The following is an 18,815-nucleotide window of genomic DNA, read 5'->3' on the forward strand; positions in this document are numbered from 1 at the left end:
AACCAAGAAGAGAGAGAATTTTATATTGACTAAGTCTAAGTCTCAAGTCTAAAAAATGGATTATCAACGATTTTATATCACCCTCCGCCCCCTTAATTTAAAATCCTAAGTGAACACTTAGCTTTATAACTTCAGTCCCTGTATTTCACAGCAGTTTTTCAGAAGTGCTAAAACCTGAATGTGTTATTACCATGTGGCTTCAATATGCTGATCTTCCCTTTTGTTTACAAAATTGCAGATTATGACAGAAGTCAATTAACCAGCTAGTATGTCTTTATACAGTCAGAGGAAACCCATATGAAATATGGAGAGAACATACAAACTCCACACAGACAGCACCCCAGGAACTGAACCCAGAGTCCCAGGATGGTGAGCCATAAAGCTAACCACTCTGTCACCCTGCCACAACAGAGCAGTCAGGACCTGTAGACATTCTCCCTGTGGAAAACCTAAACCTACCCATTAATTCAACCGGTAAAACAGTATTTATTTTACCCACTATACTATAGCTGTACAGTATCCCCAATAGTTTCATAATCTATTCTCTTTTTATTGAATGCCTTTGATTAATAGATTCTTCACCCTCTATTTATTATCTAATGTTTCCATTTTTAAGTCCTAAATGCAGTATGTTGTTAACAGCATGCTTCAATGCACTTATGTTCAGTGGATGCCAAGGCAATTTTAGAATATATCAGTCAGACCACCATCTAGGTGAATGCAGGAGCCCAATTTTGCTCCTGTATGAGATGAATAAATTGCACGTTAAGAAATACCCTTCTTACCAAATAGGTTTCCCATATCCCCAATTAATGCAAAATAAAGATGCAATGTGGATTAACTAATAAAATTGCCTGCCTGAGGAAACATCAGGATGAGGCTGACAGAACCACTAAACAAAAGAGTGGGAACCCTATAATAATAATAATAATAATAATAATAATAATAATAATAATAATAATAATAATAATAATAATAATAATAACAACAACAACAATAACAATAATTGCTTACACTTTTATAGCACTTTTCTGGACACTCCACTCAAAGCGCTTTACAGGTAATGGGGACTCCCCTCCACCACCACCAGTGTGCAGCCCCACCTGGATGCTATTGATGCAGAATCCTTCAACAGCAGAGTTTATGCTTTTGGTGGCTGAAATCTGAAATAAGAGTTGTGGCGTAGGAAATAGTGTGAGAAACTACCTGTTGATTCTCATCGATGAACAGTGGGATGGGTGGGTTGACTGCAGAATGTTTTGACAGCGTTCGGAATAGAGGGGTTCAAAGGGCCGTTCGTGTAATTTAGTTTAACGTATTCAATAAATGCATCTGGCATTGCGTGGTGTGTTTTAGTTTATGAGATGAAAGGTGTACGGCTGGAGCAAATTAAAAGATCTGATGAGTAGGAATACAGAAGAAAGTCGAACAAGCTGCAAATGGCAATAAATTCAGATCATCTGAAAAGATGGAAGCCAGAAAGTATAATGGGTCAAGGGCTGAGGTGATAAGTGAGCAGAAGACATTTTGGAGCAGGAAGGTTAAATTATTGAAGGTAATTATTTAGATGGCAAAAGTGCTTTTGGTTTTCTGAAGCCCTTAAGGAGCCAACTAATTTGCAGAAGTGCTAAGAAATGTGCGGGATGATACTTACTGGAATGTTACTGGAATGTGGCTTTGACCAGGGGGCAATTATTTTTGTGTGATTTGGTTTAAGTAGCCAGGGATATGAACAGTGCAAATAATGAAGTGGGCATGTAAATCACTAGTGAGACTTTTGGTGGGAATTTCAGGTTCTGCTTATTTATAAAATGTATGTACTGTATGGATATGTGTACTGTAAAAATGAACCGACTGCTTTAAGAAACCATGGTGACACTTGGCAGAATGTTCTTGGTATTGTGAATGTGAGAGGATATTTGGGTCTTGGTTTTGGGTTCAATTCCACACATGGGTGTAGCTTGTATGTTCTCCCCTTGTTCATGTGGGTTAACTCTGGGTTGTGAGTGTGTGTTTGTGTTGGTGTGTCTGCTCTGTTATGGGCTGGTGCCCCATCCAAGGTGTACCCTGCCTTGCGCCCGTTGCTTACAGAGAAATGGTTAGAAAATAGATGGATACAGTAGATGCTGTCAAACTGCCCACATTCACTCATACATGTAAAAAATAAAAGACAAATTTGTGACCTTACTCTAATATTGACATAATAATAAAATATAATATTGAAAGACATAACAAAACCAGGCAAACATTATAAAAACAAAAACCAAAGGGCAGTTCAGGATGTATATCTGCTAATGCAGCTGTCATGACAAATACTTCACAATAATCCCATATTATACAGAAATTGTCAGGATGATCTGTGAAAACACTTAATTAAGAATTGCCCTGTTGGCTGCAACATCTTGCTTGAATGACCTGGGAATGGGACAAGTAGGATGTGGGACCAGTGTCCTACCACAGGTTTACATAGTTTTGTAATACAGCTCTCCAGCCACAGTTGCACACAGTAATGCACCATAACCAGGGTCACTTTCCCTCCCTGGTTTCCTGTCCAGTTGAAACTCCTGCCACCAGACTTCCATCAAGAGATGCAAAATACAATAGAGATCTTACACCAGCAGTAACCTTCCCCTTCATTAGAATCTCACCACCAACTCAAGTCACTGTGCCCTTTCTGGAACTGTGCTGCTACCAATCATACATTCCTGCTGTAGCGGCGAGGCTTATTAATAAGGCAGAATTAAGTGTTTCTGAGCTTTCCCAAATTAGGCCCATCTCTCTGTTCATCTCTGTGGTGCAGCCACAGAGAAACTATTCATGCAGGCTGATTTAAGGTTTCCTTTGATAAGGTTTCCTAGGACAGCTCCCAAAGGGGGATGCACTTAGCTAAGCCTGGCTATCATGATCAATGGTCGTCCATTGGCGCCTATCTGTCTAGGGAGTGCCAGATGGACATCTGGACTGCATTCCTAAGTGTCAGGAGTAAGTGACTCACATCTCACCTTGATCAACCAATCAGGGACTGGTAGGGCCGAGTAACCCACGTGGGACTCTGATGCCCATGGAACTTTCAGCCAATGAATGAGCTGAAGTTCCTCCAGGTAAAAACAGGCAACACAGAGAGCCTGAGAGATTCAGAAGGGATTCAGGAGAATTCTGTGGACAATTCTAAAGGGAATTCAAAGGAGAATTCCAGGGCAGGACGGCCCAGGACAGAAGGCTCCTAAGGGCAGGACATTCTCGCAGCGCGCCTCCTGACCATCCTGAGACTCAGCCCGGACAACCACGGAACGGCCAGTGTGTCCGAGTGCCAGAACTTTCCTTTGTTCTAAGAGTCTAGAGCGGAGGATGCCAGAGAGTAACCAGAGGATCCACCCGAGGTTAGCATCAGCAGCAGGCCTCGTGAACAGGTCAGAACTGTGGACAGCTGAATCACTATTCAGAACTAGCTCTTCATCAGGAACGAACCGGTCCTCTTCCTGACTTGCTGGGACCCACAGTCATCTTTTCTCCTGTGCGCAAACTTTGCTAGTTAAAGCCAACACTAACTAGCCGGTCAGTGAACATCAGCAGCGCACCGTCGCAAACCGCACAGCACAGCCTGGCACGGAGCCAGAGAGCTAATTACTGACAACTGAGTCCGATTGAACTCATCCCCGCAGAACTTTCGTTATAAACTCCATTTAAAATGTGATTAATCGCAGTGCTTTGGCCTTCCAAAATGCAAGTATATTTAATACAGACTTTAGTTGATGTCAGACTGGTTTTGTCATTGTCATAGTACCCTTTCAGATGTGTGATCACTCTTCTTCTCTTCCAGAACTGATTCTCTGCAATGAAGACAATTTTTCTTCTGCTCGCCCTGGGGGCTGTAGGCATGTGTGCCACCAAAGGTAGAGCAGACAGACCCAGTCCATTACTGTGTTTGATACTGCGATTCATTTAGGTTTTATAAACCCATAAAACGTCTAACAAACCTGAGAAATATACATTAGATGCTGCACAATTGTAAGATACTGAATGTCAGCCATTATAGACTATTCGTATATTTCTTAGTATGTTTAGAGTTTATAGGATCCTGATCTGAGTTCTCTTTCCTTCTCTCAGTGCAGTATTAATGCTTTATTGCATCCAGTGTATTTGCATTAACCCCCCTCTCTCAGTGCAGTGTTAATGCACTGTAGTGTACAGTTAGTCAGTGTGTCTGTATTCATTCCCCTCTAACTCAGTGCCATGTTAATTTACAGTGGTGACCATTCGATGTATCTGCAGTGTGTCAGTATTAATTTCTCTCAGTGCAGTGTTAAGTCAGTATGTGTCTATTAACACCACTTTTCAAACTCTCCAGAACTGTCAACCTCTACCGAAGAGGACTGTCCTCAATGATGTGCCTGGGGCTGGCAACAAATGGGCAGCAAATGTATCAAATATTGTGGTGTCCACAGAAACTTTTATTCAGCTGAGGTAAAGACCCTGTGCATACCATCAGTGCATTCCACATGAATTAACAAGAGATGCACTGACTGATAGAGGTAGTAATTTATTGAGTAGAGCCACAATGCACCAGCAGATAAACAACAATAGTTACAGTAGGTAGGTAATACTATATTTTTGACAATAACTAAGATATGTACAGTATGTCAATCAGGAACATCATAAAAATGCATAATCATCTGGATTATAATAGAAAAACAACCCCCCCCCCCCCCCCCCCAGTTAACAATGTGTAAGGTATCATCCAATCAAGAAAATAAGATATTTCATATATCTTTGAACTGCATCTGTACTTAAGCTTCTGCATAGATCCCGTGGTAGGCATATCTGCCTCAATGTGTGTATTTGTTTTCAATGCTACACTTTTATACAAGATTTTTTCATTGTTTCTCATATTGCAGATCCAATATCCTCCCCATGACCTTTAAGTTTAACCAGCACTTTAGACAGAAACTGCACAACGAGTGAATAATATAGTATGTATTTTTACCAGCAAAATCAAAACAACACCATGGGCTATATATGACAAAACACAAGATAACCTAAGCTTTTCACTACTGTGTTTCATAACTAGATACATCAGCATAAAGCAAATTAACCTTTTTTCACAGGAATATTCATCTTGCATTTCAATTTAGAGAAACACTTTTTTATATTTTTATAACTTATCTGTTCAACAGCAAAATGCAAGCACAAAAGCAAAAAAATCACTAAAATACATCATGTTTTCCCTTCCTTTGAAAAGGTGCTTTCATTGTGAATTTTGCAAGTAAAAGTTTTTTTATTTTACTAAACTTGTTGAGTACTGTATAAATACATAAATACAAAAAAAGGCATTTTTTAACTGTAAACATTATAAGAAGACTCTCAAAGCCTGGCAGTAGTGAAATAAAACAATAAAATAGTAGATGGTTTATTCTTTTCATTATGAATATCACATTTTTGGAAGACTGAGAAAACCAATTCAAGTCCTGTGTTAATAAAAAGTCATGCAATTTTTTATATTTATTCAATCACTTTCAAATTTGTATCAAAGGTAGTAGATATTTTAGGGAAGACCTAAATAGAGAAATTAACATCATAAGTGTGCCACAATGTGAAACAAACTTTTGAAAAAAGACAATAAAATGCATCTCTGTTTTTTTCTTGACATGTCTTTCTAATGTCTGTAGTGAGAAAGACATAAAATATCAGCATTTTCACAAAGGATGTACAGTACAAAGGGTTCTCTTTAATTCAAAAACCCTAATCAGGCCTGTACTGTGGATATTTTCCAGGATAATTGATGATGTTAAAGATTACATCCATTCCAGGAGGACATTGACTTTGACTTCCATTTAGGGCACGGGATGGATTTAAAGATGGTTGAGCATAAATCAGTTTTCATAGACCATTCTTGAATAAACTGCACAACCTCCTCGTTATAATATTAAAATATATACAAATGTACTGATGTAGTAGATATACTGTATGAAACCTCTGATGCCAATTTGATGGGCAGTATTAAATAAGTGTGTCCTAGACTTCACAGATCTTTTTAACTGAACCACGATGGAGGAACAAGAGATCCATTTTAAAAATTGCTCAAAAGACTACGCACACCAAACAAGGCTCAGTTGTGCTACATTCGCTATGCAATATAATTTGAGTCTTGAGCGAGAGATGTGGTCTGTCCTGCAACTGAGAAAACGAAAGACTACAAATGCTTTACTAATGTCAGCTGCTTGTCTAATGCTAAAAGCTGTTCCAATTAGTCAGGGAGAACAATTCTCACAACGGCACTAGGACTGGGACAAATATATATTGAAGAAAATACAACCAGGGAAAATACACTCCTGACCTAGCACATGGAAAGAGTGGTTTAAAAGAAGAGATGTACCATCACATACTCCTATTGTACAAGGAAAGAGAGAAGGAAATGAGAGAGAGACATTGGTGAAGGAAAGGAATCACTAAGAGTTTCTAAGGAACTAATTTGTTGTTCTTAGGGGATATCAAGAGCGAAGACTAGAACGACTAGAAGAAAAAGAAATTAGGACTCAGGATAGCAAAACCAAATGTTGGTTTTGTTTTCTTATTTTTAAATAGCTTAGACTGTGTAAATGTTGAGGCAGTAACAATTATAGTGCGTCTCTAGTTAATTAATGTAGTCCTCAAAATAATACGCACAGCATCTTTACCTCAGCTCTATAAAATGTTTGGGGAACATTGTAAAACCTGATACACCTGTGGCCCATTCTTTTCCAGCACCAGGAACAGCGTCGTGGACATTCCTCTTCAGTACAGTTTGACAGCTCTGTGATGGAGAGGTTAAAGGATAGTGTTAATAAAGACATTTTGACTGAACACTACATTAACACTGCACTGAGAGAAAGAAGTTACTACAGACAAATTGAACACTATAGAACATTTACACTGTACTGAGAGAGAGGGGTTAATAGTGTAGTTCAAGTAGGTAGCTGCATCAGCATGCATAGGCTGCAAAGGAACAAGTAAATGGTTTATTCTATGCTGAAAAGAGAAGAAAGAAAACACAATGTTTTGGCTGTGGAGCCTTCTTCAGGTGTGAGAAAGAAGTCAGCAGAGATTAATAGTGTTAAAGGTGTTAGGGTCAATGGGTTAGTGTAAGGGTTAATAAGGTTACAGCTATTGGAAGTGGCTATTGAGGTGTTTCAATATATCAGATTCTATATATAATATTATATTAGATTATGTTAATAACTATAACTGCTCCTTTGTTGCAATTTTAAGGGTTCTTTAATTGAAAGCTTGAGATAATATCAGTAGGACCCCACTTTGTCTCTACTGAGTTGAAAAGTTTGTGGTCTTGCAAACATTTTTGCTCTGTCACTGAACATTGTTTGCTAATCACCAAATTTCTGAGCGACAAACACTTGTGGATTAATTAATTAATTAATCTTCTCTCAGGATCAGAATTTGAAATCTGTACCTGTATGTATGGCATAAATAAAATCCATGCAACGTTTTGCATTTTATTATGCAGGGACCACTGGCTATAAAACATGTTTCGGCGGAGTGAGGGTCCTAGTATTGCCAATCCGCTTGATAAAACTATAATTAAGGTGAATCCAGCTGCAAAAACACTTCAAAAAATCTATAGAGACAGAAATATTTCAGGTAGAAACAGAAATCTGTTACATTTCCTTAATTTAATAAGCTCTGCACTTGATAAAGTCTTGTGATGAAAGTTATTATTGGTGACAATACTTCTATTAAAGGAGGAGAGGAGGAAGATGATAAGGCTATTGGAAATATCAACTGAGGTGTCTCAAGAACCTAGGGTCAATAATTAAACATTTAGCTAGTGTCAGAAGTTGCCGTTCTCATGAGCTTCAAAGAAAGGAAGGAACTGAGGTGTTTATTGGTGGTTTTAGTTCTGAAATTGGACTCATGAAGTCTGGTTTTCCTGAGGGCTTAATACTGGGAGTGCTACTTTCCACTTGGTCAGCTGTTAAGATCACATGGTCTAAATGATCATTTCTATGTTAATGATACTCAAATCAACATCCATACTACACCTGACACTCATGTGGCTGTCTCTGCTCTCTCTAATTGCATCTCTGATATAAAAACCTGGATGACTCAAAATTTCCTTTATTTAAACTGCAACAAGACTGAAGTCATGCTTCCCGACATTACCCATCAACTATGTAAAACCAACGCAGTAACCCTATCTGTGGATGGTAAATCTAAATTGAAGAACATTGGGGTGATATTTGATCCAGGATTGATGTTTGACTCACATGTGCATCATATTGTCTAAATCTTATTCTTCCACCTCACAAATACTGCCAAACTTTGTCCTATGTTGTCACTAACTGTTGCTGAAAAACTCATCATCACTTTCATTTTCTCATTTATAGATTACGTTAACTGTACTCACTGGGGTATCTAAATCCACATTGAACAAATGACAATATGTCCAGAATTCAGCAGCCAGAATCCTGACCAGGTCTATTGCAAGTGATCACATCACTCCTGTTCTTGAGTCCTTGCACTGGCTTCCTGTAGGGTTTCAACTCCTCTATTCACTATTTGTGCCTTGTTTGTAAAGTGAGTTTTTTGTATGTTTTATTTTTTGTTGTTTTGTGTGTTACTAGTAACACACTTGTTCTTATTAATAAATACTTGTTAAACCTAGTGTGCCTTATTTATGTAGGTACTGTAGCTGCGTCAGCATGTGTAGACCGCAAAGGAACAAGTAAAGATTTATTCCATGCTGAAAAGAGAAGAAAAGAAACAATGTTTCAGCTGTGGAGCCTTCTTCATGTGAAGACACACAAACCCGAAGAAGGCTCCACAGCCGAAATGTTATGTTTCTTTTCTTCTCTTTTCGGCATTGAATATGCCTTATTTATTACTCTTTTTACCAAAGCTGTGCTAAAGAACAATGAATTCAAGCACCTCTAATTATACCAACTGTTGGTATATTCTTGGTATTATCTATACAATTTGTTAGTGATGATAATGTATTTTAATTGCTGATTATCCTGTCTGGCCTATTTCTGTAAGTCTATATTTTGTAACACCATATTTGCAACAATACAGACACACTTACTGCACACTACAGTACTTCAACACTTAGAGTAGGAAGGAGAGCTCAGATCAGGGTCCTAAACATACTGACTGACATTCAGAATCTTACAACAGTTTAGCATGTGATACATAATTCCCAGATTTAGGGTTTATAAAACCTAAATGAATCACAGTATCAAACATAGTAATGGACTGGGTCTGTCTGCCCTACCTTTGCCAGCACACATGCCTACAGCCCCCAGGGCGAGCAGCAGAAAAATTGTCTTCATTCCTAAGAATCAGTTCTGGAAGAGAAGAGTGATCACACATCTGAAAGGGTATGATGAAAAAACACCAAGTCTGACCTCAACTAAAGTCTGTATTAAATAGATCTATATTTGCATTTTGGAAGAGCAAAGGACCATTAACAACCAAATTTTAATAATACTAATTCTCACGGTTTGCTGGAGTATACCAAGTTTAATCATGTAAGGAAAATATATTTCTCACTGTTCATTACGGTACTGCAGCACTGCATTGTACCATCCTAAGTAAGGAGAGTGCTTGAAATTGAGAACACTTGAATGTTTATTTAAGAAGGCTGAGGAACGAAACAGTTTCAGCAGCTTCAAACATCACTAAACGCCTCCACATACAGTATACAGTAAGTGTTTTTTTCATACTGCTTGTTTTGTTGTCATACTGTATGAAAAGTTATTTTTATATATCTTTGACATAGTTTCATTATTGCTATACTCTTGGATTAATTTGCAAAAAATAGATATTTTGGCTGCATTTTCTGCAACTTAATAAATAAATGATATAATTGTTACAAATCAAAATAGAAATTAAGATTAAATAAAAATAGAAATGAAAAAGAAATGGGAGAACATGTAGAAAAGCACTGTTAAGTACTGTCTAGTGATCATTCACACATGATCAATGTTAATGGAAAGTCAACAGATCCAAACAAATATATAAATAAACTAAGAAATACATAAAGAAAGCTGTACATTTTGTACACAGCTACATCCATTCACTAACACATACAAACACATATTGTGCCTTTCCTTTACACACTCCTTAATACACACAGAAACCCATGTGTTAATCTTGGTTTAACCAACTCATTCAAAATCCTGCAAAAGTGTGCAACATTTGAAGGCATGTTTTGGTTTTGTATCTTTTACTACAATAAATCAATGGATATAAAATCATTTCCAACTGAGTACATATGAAAAATAATAATATATATTATATTGCATTTTTAATTTTAATAGTTTGCCTGTCTGTAGGATGTTATAAGTACTCTTGCCATTTATAATTAAATGGTCTTTTTCAAAGTTTCAAACTTTGCCTGTTGTATCTCAGTTCACTCCATAACCATGTTATCTGTACCTGGCCACCTAGAGTGGCTCAAGAGATACGAAAGCTCACCTGGGCTGTAACAGACTTGGAGTGGAAATGCTTTCCAGCCACTCCTGAGACAGGCCAGCAGTTAGTACAGTTGTTTTGGAAAAAAGTAATAAATGCCAACTCTCTAAAAGTGCCAGAGGACAATTAGATTGTCTGCTGAAGAGAGTGAAAAGGACTTTCACCTGGTCACCAGCACCAACAGTGTATGTAGTCTCTCTGTCCCTCTGCTCACCTGGACTCTTCTGTAAAATTCTCTCCAGACTCAAACAGTGCAGAGGAGTGTCAATCAGCTTGACTCTGTGAGATGTTTCACAACCCAGCTTCTCCTATTTTAATGATATGAAGTCAGATTTTATTTATCTATATCAGCTATCAGATTGTGGTGCTTCTGTTTTTGAGGGGAGTAGGCAGCTAAAGAGTTTCATAAACTATTATGAAACTATTATGCCAGCAGCCATATCACCCTGCAACTCACAACTGGCAACCCACTGAAGCTAAGCAGGTGTGAGCCTGGTCAGTACCTGGATAGGAGACCTCCTGGGAAAAACTAAGGTTGCTGCTGGAAGAGGTGTTAGTGGGGCCATGTGGGTCCTAATGCCCCAGTATAGTGATGGGGACACTATACTGTAAACAGGCGCCGTCCTTCGGATGAGACGTAAAACCGAGGTCCTGACTCTCTGTGGTCCTTAAAAATCCCAGGGCTCTTCTCGAAAAGAGTAGGGGTGTAACCCCGGTGTCCTGGCCAAATTTCCAATTGGCCCTTACCAATCATGGCCTCCTAATAATCCCCTTCTATGAATTGGCTACATTACTCTGCTCTCCTCCCCACTGATAGCTGATGTGTGGTGAGCGTTCTGGCGCACTATGGCTGCCGTCGCATCATCCAGGTGGATGCTGCACATTGGTGGTGGTGGAGGGGAGTCCCCATTACCTGTAAAGCGCTTTGAGTGGAGTGTCCAGAAAAGCGCTATATAAGTGTAAGCAATTATTATTATTATTATTATTATCTCTTCATCTCCCACCATCTTTCAGTTTTTCTATACACATCTGTAAGTTTAATCCTTGAAGGAACATGTAACCAAGTTCATCCTGACTCAAATGCACTTTGCAATTACAGTACTTTAATGAATATTAATTCAGTGAAGCTCACCTTTAATTCTGCTCAATGTTCACAAGCAGCCGGACTAAATACATAAAGAAAAAAAACTCCCTGTACTTCACCTATAGATCCATCATGATCAGCTTCAAATGAGTACAGAGAAAAGTGAGAGAAACTGTGAAGCTGAACCTGCAATTCACATTATAATTTGCATTACTAACCTCATTCTTCACAGTTTAAATGTTCACTCTGGTGTTTGTATTTCAAAGCATTCCATTGCACTTGTGCATATGACAAATAAACTGAACTGAATTGTACGTCTGATGAAGCTTGTCATGTTTGCGGTGGACAGTATATTTCCTTTTCTGTGCTTTACTACACAGACCCTTGAGTAAACTTCAACCTACTTTAGAGTACATATCTTAGAAACGCATAATGTGAAATATTATTGTCAAGGAAGTCAAACAAAGTAAATGCATGTTAAGTAAATAAGTAAAAACATACAGTATGTATGTAAGTAAGTGTGAGTGTTAGGCAACAGAATAATGTTGTCTGTTCCATGGCTCCACACTACCACTACTACTTTAACTTAATAGTAGTGTTTAAAATTAAGGATCTACATTTTTCAAGTTATATAATCACTTGTTATCCCTAATCTATAGGAGGAGAAATAAGGATAGAAAAAGTCCTACTTGTTTTATTAAAAATGTGGTAAAAATTAATGGGAAAAATCAGATGGAATTGTTAAAAAACATTTACATATTATCAATGATGAATTATAGATAGAATTTTACGCGCATGAAACCCACCACATCTATTTTAGATGCCATTCCCACCACTTTATTCCAGTCCTGTTTCTCTTCTCTCTGTCCTATTGTCCTCAATATAATACATGAATCCTTGAGCACCAGCATTGTACCAACGGTCCTCAAAACTGCTGCTATTACCCCAGTGCCAAAGAAGCCTAACATGGCTCTCGACAATCTTAACAACTTTCGCCCCATCTCCAACTTACCCTTTCTCTCTAAAATTCTAGAACGTGCTGTCACACTTCAGTTACATAACCACCTCATGATAAACAACCTTTTCGAACCCCTCCAATCTGGCTTCCGTCAACTTCACAGCACAGAAACCGCCCTAGTCAAAGTCACCAACGATCTCCTAATAGCTTCTGATTCTGGTTCTCTTTCCATACTCATCCTTCTTGATCTCAGTGCTGCCTTTGACACTGTTGACCATAACATCTTACTTTCTCGTCTCGAGACTATGTTTGGAGTCTCTGACACTGCCCTCAAATGGTTTAAGTCTTACCTCACTGATCGCTGTCACTTTGTCTCTCTCAATGGGTACAGGTCTGAAATTGGTCTTGTCAAGTCTGGTGTCCCTCAGGGCTCAATACTGGGCCCCTTGCTCTTCAGCATTTACATGTTCCCACTTGGTCAGCTTTTAAGATCACATGGCCTCAGCTTTCATTTTTACGCTGACGATACTCAAATATACTTCCATACCAAACCCGACACTGATGTGGCTGTCTCTATTCTATCTAATTGCATCTCTGACATAAAAATTTGGATGACTCAAAACTTCCTTCATCTTAACTGTGACAAGACTGAAGTCATGCTTATTGGTACCCCCCATCAACTTCGTAAAGCCAGTCCTGTAACCCTGTCTGTAGATGGCTCTGTACTTGAGCTCCAATCAAAATTGAAAAACCTTGGGGTTATATTCGATTCTGGCTTAACATTCGACCCACATGTACAGCATACTGTCAAAACTTCTTTTTTTCACCTTAGAAATATCGCAAGACTACGCCCTATGCTATCATTAACTGTGGCTGAAAAGCTGATCAACATATTTGTATTCTCTCGAATTGACTACTGCAATGCTCTATTCCCTGGGGTATCTAAATCTACTCTGAACAAGCTGCAGTATGTCCAAAATTCAGCAGCCAGAATCCTGACCAGGTCTAGTGCAAGTGTTCACATTACTCCTATCCTGGAGTCCTTGCACTGGCTTCCGGTCAAATTCCGCGTAGACTTTAAAATCCTCATGCTCACCTACAAGGCTTTACATGGCTTGGCACCTCAATACCTGTCTGAACTTTTATCTCCCTACTCCCCACCTCGCAACCTCCGCTCTTCAAATTCTGCCCTCCTTACTGTCCCCCAAGCCCGTCTACATTGTATGGGCGACAGGGCCTTCTCCTGCTATGCCCCCAAGCTCTGGAACTCTTTGCCCAAGGATATTAAAGAGTCACCTTCTCTAAACTCTTTCAAATCCAGACTCAAAACCTTCTTCTTCAGAAAAGCCTTTACTTAACTGGTTCCATTCTTCACCCCTCTGCTCTTCTTAATACCATCTTCCACGGTCTCCTCTATTGTTATTGTTGTATTGTTGTAATTATAATTGTGTCCTATCTTGTGAAATTTTCTTATTTATTGTTGTAGTCTTCTTATTTATTGTTATTGTCATCCTGTAAAGCGCTTTGAGAAGCCACCTTTAAAGGCGCTATATAAAATAAAGTTTATTATTATTATTATTATTATTATTATAATTTTGTTAGTTTTAAGGAGATCCAGTACAGTATACTGTTTCTCCAACACTTAATGTGTTGTCTTCCTGTTATTTATCAATTAATAGTTGCACCAGCTTTGAGACAGTACATTGTATGTACAGTACATTGCTGTGCATCATATGACAGAAATTGTATTGCACTGTGGTGTTTGACTCCTGTGCACTTTGTGGTCTGAGTGCTTCACTGCTGTGCTTCCAGGCAGGATCGAGTGTAGATTCTGTGCTGCTCCTGACACCAGAGACTCTGAGGGATCTCATACATGGTAGTGATACTGTATATCTGGTTCTCAGATGAGGGGTTTCTATGGGATGTTCAGATATTTCTATTGTGTTCTCCAGCATTCCTCTGCATGGATGGTAGCAGCACAGTCCCAGAAAGGGCAAAGTGACTTGAGTTTGTGGTGAGATTCCACTTCCACAATTCCACAATGATGTGGTTTTCCATAACCAAACCTTCAAAATGCACTCTTTTTTCACTGATAAAGGATACCTAAAACTCATTATTGACAGGGCCCTCACCCGAGACAAAAACACATCTCAGATCATCAAACCAAATAGGAACTCTGGGACTCACAACCCTATTCCATTCACCTTCTTCCCTACCACCTTATCTATCCCCAGGACCATTAATGACAACTTCCCCATCATCTCATATCGACAATCTCCTTCTAAATAATTTCCATTCATTTGCAGATTTCAGCTTTTCACACCTCTCCTCTTGAAAACACAGTTTGGACACTCATTCTCATTTGATTCATGCCCATTTGCTCCCTGCTCCTTGCCCCTTAACTACTCTCTCCATCACACCTGAAGAAGGTTTTCTTTTCATTTCAGCATTTAATAAACCTGTTTAATAAATGCCTGTTCCTTTGCAGCCTATACATGCTGAACCAGATACCTACTCAAAGCTCTGAGATGAAACATCATGTATCAACTCGGATGCTCCAAATATCTCTGCAAACCCAGTATTAAAAAGTGCAAGTGGTGTATTATGGAATTATTATGAAGTATTTGATTATCAGAACAGCAGAATTAGCAGAAATACATTCTGAACTACCCTTTGGCATAATTTACATTTGCTTTTTGTTTGGCATCACTTTTCCCTTTTCAAAATTATAGTTAATTATTACATTAATATTACAGTTGGGTCACAAATGTATCTTTTGTTTTTTATACATACTGTATTTTTTTAAGTATGCAGATTGGAAAAAATATGGTTTTTAATGAAAATGTAGAAAATGTAGGGAAATAAAGAAAAAAAGTCATATTGCAAAGCCATGTTTCAAATCAGTTTGCAAAGCTCGTGTCAGTATAGATGCTGCTGATAGTGAAGTTTGAAGAATTATTATCTGGCAATGTTGGTGAATTCTCAGGCAGTAGAGGAAAATTAACAGTCAATAGACTTAAACCATGTTTACAATGGTATAAAAGAGGACTATGGATGTTCCCGTGTGAGCATTGCTTCAGTTCTTGCATAATAACTACAGTAAAACAAGAAGAAGGGGTCTGATGCTATTTCTTTGTATTTGACTCAGCAGAAGATGGCAAGAGATCCCAATTTGGCAAAAGCAAACTCTTGCATGAAGCAAGCAGCTGCATGTCAACAGTATGGCACAAATAAGTCTTATTCCATGTTGAAAGGAAAAGAAAACAGACATAATGGCTGTTTTGGCTATGAAGCCTTCTTCAGGTGTGAGGGAGAGAGAGGGAAAGTAGCAAGTAAACAGAATATTGCATCTCTTTTCTTTTCCTTTCAGCATGGAATAAACTCTTACCTGCTCTTTTGCATGCTGACGCAGCTACCCACTTGAGCTTCTTCAAATAAGCCATGGCTTTCTTCATGCTGCTGTAATCTATTCAGTTCCAAATGCTAGAATTGTTTAAATCAAATGTGGTGCTTTGTTAAGACAGAAAGAAGATCGTGTGCATCTTGGGAAATGGAAATCTATCTGGACCCATATTTGGTGTTACAACTGGAAGGATAAAATACTCTGAGAAACCTTGAGCTTCTGAATGTATTTGAGTTTATCTGATAACTTTCCAAATGTGTACCAATGAAAAGAGCACATTTCCTCCCACCAAGAGCAAGCTGACATTCTGCAGCAAGCCTGTGTTATTGTCCGCTGGTGTTTTACTTAGATACGTTTTTCCTCTATTGGAAAACAAGGAGCCATGATGCTGCATTTTAGTTGGATGCAGTAGTTTGGCTGAATGCAGATCAAGAAAAGGCAGAGGTGTGATTTGAATTGGTTTTCTTTATTGACTTAACTCAGGTAGCTGAGAGAACAACAACCTGGCCTGGAGGACAAAGATGTCAGAACCCCGAAAGAAGCAAGAGAAACAGCATCCCATAGATGCAGATCTTTCAAATTACAAAGACTAAATTAAAGTATATACAAGGTTTTGGTTTGCATACCTAACAAATAAAGGGATACACAAGGACCAGTGGAAGCCTTAATAATATTTCCAAGTCAGCTAGAGATAGTGGAGAGTTCCTATGAGTTTATTTTCTTTGCACAGGTGGAGAAAAAAGGGAGTCACAGAGAATAGCACAGCAAGGTCTCAATCTTGTGACAGAGAATGCTGAGTGTGAACCTGTGAAGTAAAGTGTGCAAAGCAAAATCTAGACCAAAACATTAAATATTTTGAAATTTCATCTCTATAATGTTAAAGAGATATTCTTATTAGAATATAAATTTAACATGTAGGGCAGCATGGTGGTACAGTGGTTAATATTGTTGCTTCACAGTGCTGAGGGCCTCGGTTCTATTCCTAGGGTGCTATCCTTATGGAGTTTGTATGTTCTCCTATGTTTGTGTGGGTTTCCTCTGGGTGCTCTAGTTTCCTCCCACATACTGCTCGGCTCAGGTTAATTGGCTTCTGTAAAACAAGCTGTGGTGGATGTTAGCCTGTTTGTTTCTGTGGTTTGTATGTGTGTGTTGTGCAATGGATTGATATCCTGTGGACTGGATAAAGAGGTTAAAAATGTTATGTGTGGACCAATATTTAATGTTTTTAAATTTAGGATTTAGATACATTTTTAAACATTAATACGGTGTATATAGTGATCTAAATTCAAGGAAAAGTACTGTTAGATTAAATTTAACTTTAGCATAATAATAATTTTAGTAAAAATAATAGTATGTAAATAATGTTATACAGACGTCAGTAATCTTGTTGTCTTTTGGAATCTGTGAATCCCCCCCCCCAGTGTATCTTATGTCCTTATTAGCAAGTCACCATGGAATAAGTCTCTTTATGTAACAGGGCAGCTGTTAAAGAAATCGACCAGGTTGAGGATATTCCACTGCTACTCCTTTTAAGGTACTGTACCACATAGGTTAGCACAGACGAGCAGTCAAAGAACTGTGAGAGGGGTATGTCGCAGTTTAGGTGACCCCTAATTAAGGAACTACTTTTTGCTTTGTAGCCAAACAATGCCACCATGTTGATCATCTGGATGGCCAGGTGAAAAAATGCATTGTGTATTTGCACCTTGCTCCAGAGCCCCCTCCCAGTCCAGGCACAGTTGAACCTGCTGTGCAAACCCACATCATCTCTAAACTGTGTGGATAATAACGGGAGTGTGTGCAAGGACCTTGATCAATAGTAAAGAACAAAAAGAACTTGAGGCAAGAAATACAAATACACCACCCTTAGAGAGACACTGACCAACACTTAATAGAAAAGTGCTCATTATCATCACTGCACCACAGGTCAGAGGTCGGCAGGAAGTATTCCACTGTAGACAAATACCTCACACCAAGATCAAGTTCTGCTGTTCGGTGGTATTCCTGCCACGCCATCTGTCCGTATGTGAAATCTACCATAAGGAGGTGTGGGAATTCAATGACAACCACCTGTTTCATTAAGCAATAGAAAATCTGAAAATTTTAATTAAGCATTGAAAATTTTTAGTGCAGATTCACCCAGGTGAGTTATTGTTACTAAACTTCACACTTTATCTAAAAAACAGGTATGATTATTAGGGCTCACCTGTAACGGTTGACTGGGCAGCTCTTGTTAAGATTGTTTGAGATGTGATTTTACGTGATGGCGGCACCTAGTGTTCAAAATAGTGAAGCGCTCTCGAGTTCACGTGGGTACCGCTGGGGACTCGAACCCGGGCCTCCGGCGTCACTTCATTTTTTTACCTAATATCATGCCAAATCTAGTTCTAATCTAAATTAACTCGGGGTTCGGTGACGTGCCGTAGTTTGGACACCCCTGCTGACCAGCAAGCAATACTCGGCTGCATTGCATAATGTTGTTATACGCTCCAAGCAATACTATATTAGGTTGAAGGACGTTTACTTTGAAGTTCGGCTGTTTACCAACACTGTTCATTCGCTTTGCTTAATGTTGCTCCTGTAGCTTCACTCTACACCCCCCTCTTTGAATTGGCTTAATTACTCTGCTCTCCTCCCCACTGAGAGCTGGTGTGTGGTGAGGGTACTGGTGCACTATGGCTGCCGTCGCATCATCCAGGTGGGGCTGCACATTGGTGGTGGTGGAGGGGAGTCCCCATTACCTGTAAAGCGCTTTGAGTGGAGTGTCCAGAAAAGCGCTATATAAGTGTAAGCAATTATTATTATTATTATTATTATTATTATTATTACACAATTGCTCTTATATCCACTGGAACCCTTGACAAAAATGACGTATTTGCAGAGGATTTCTAGATAACTGTACAGAA

The sequence above is a fragment of the Lepisosteus oculatus genome, chromosome 15 (genome assembly GCF_040954835.1).
Source record: "Lepisosteus oculatus isolate fLepOcu1 chromosome 15, fLepOcu1.hap2, whole genome shotgun sequence".
NCBI lineage: Eukaryota > Metazoa > Chordata > Actinopteri > Semionotiformes > Lepisosteidae > Lepisosteus > Lepisosteus oculatus.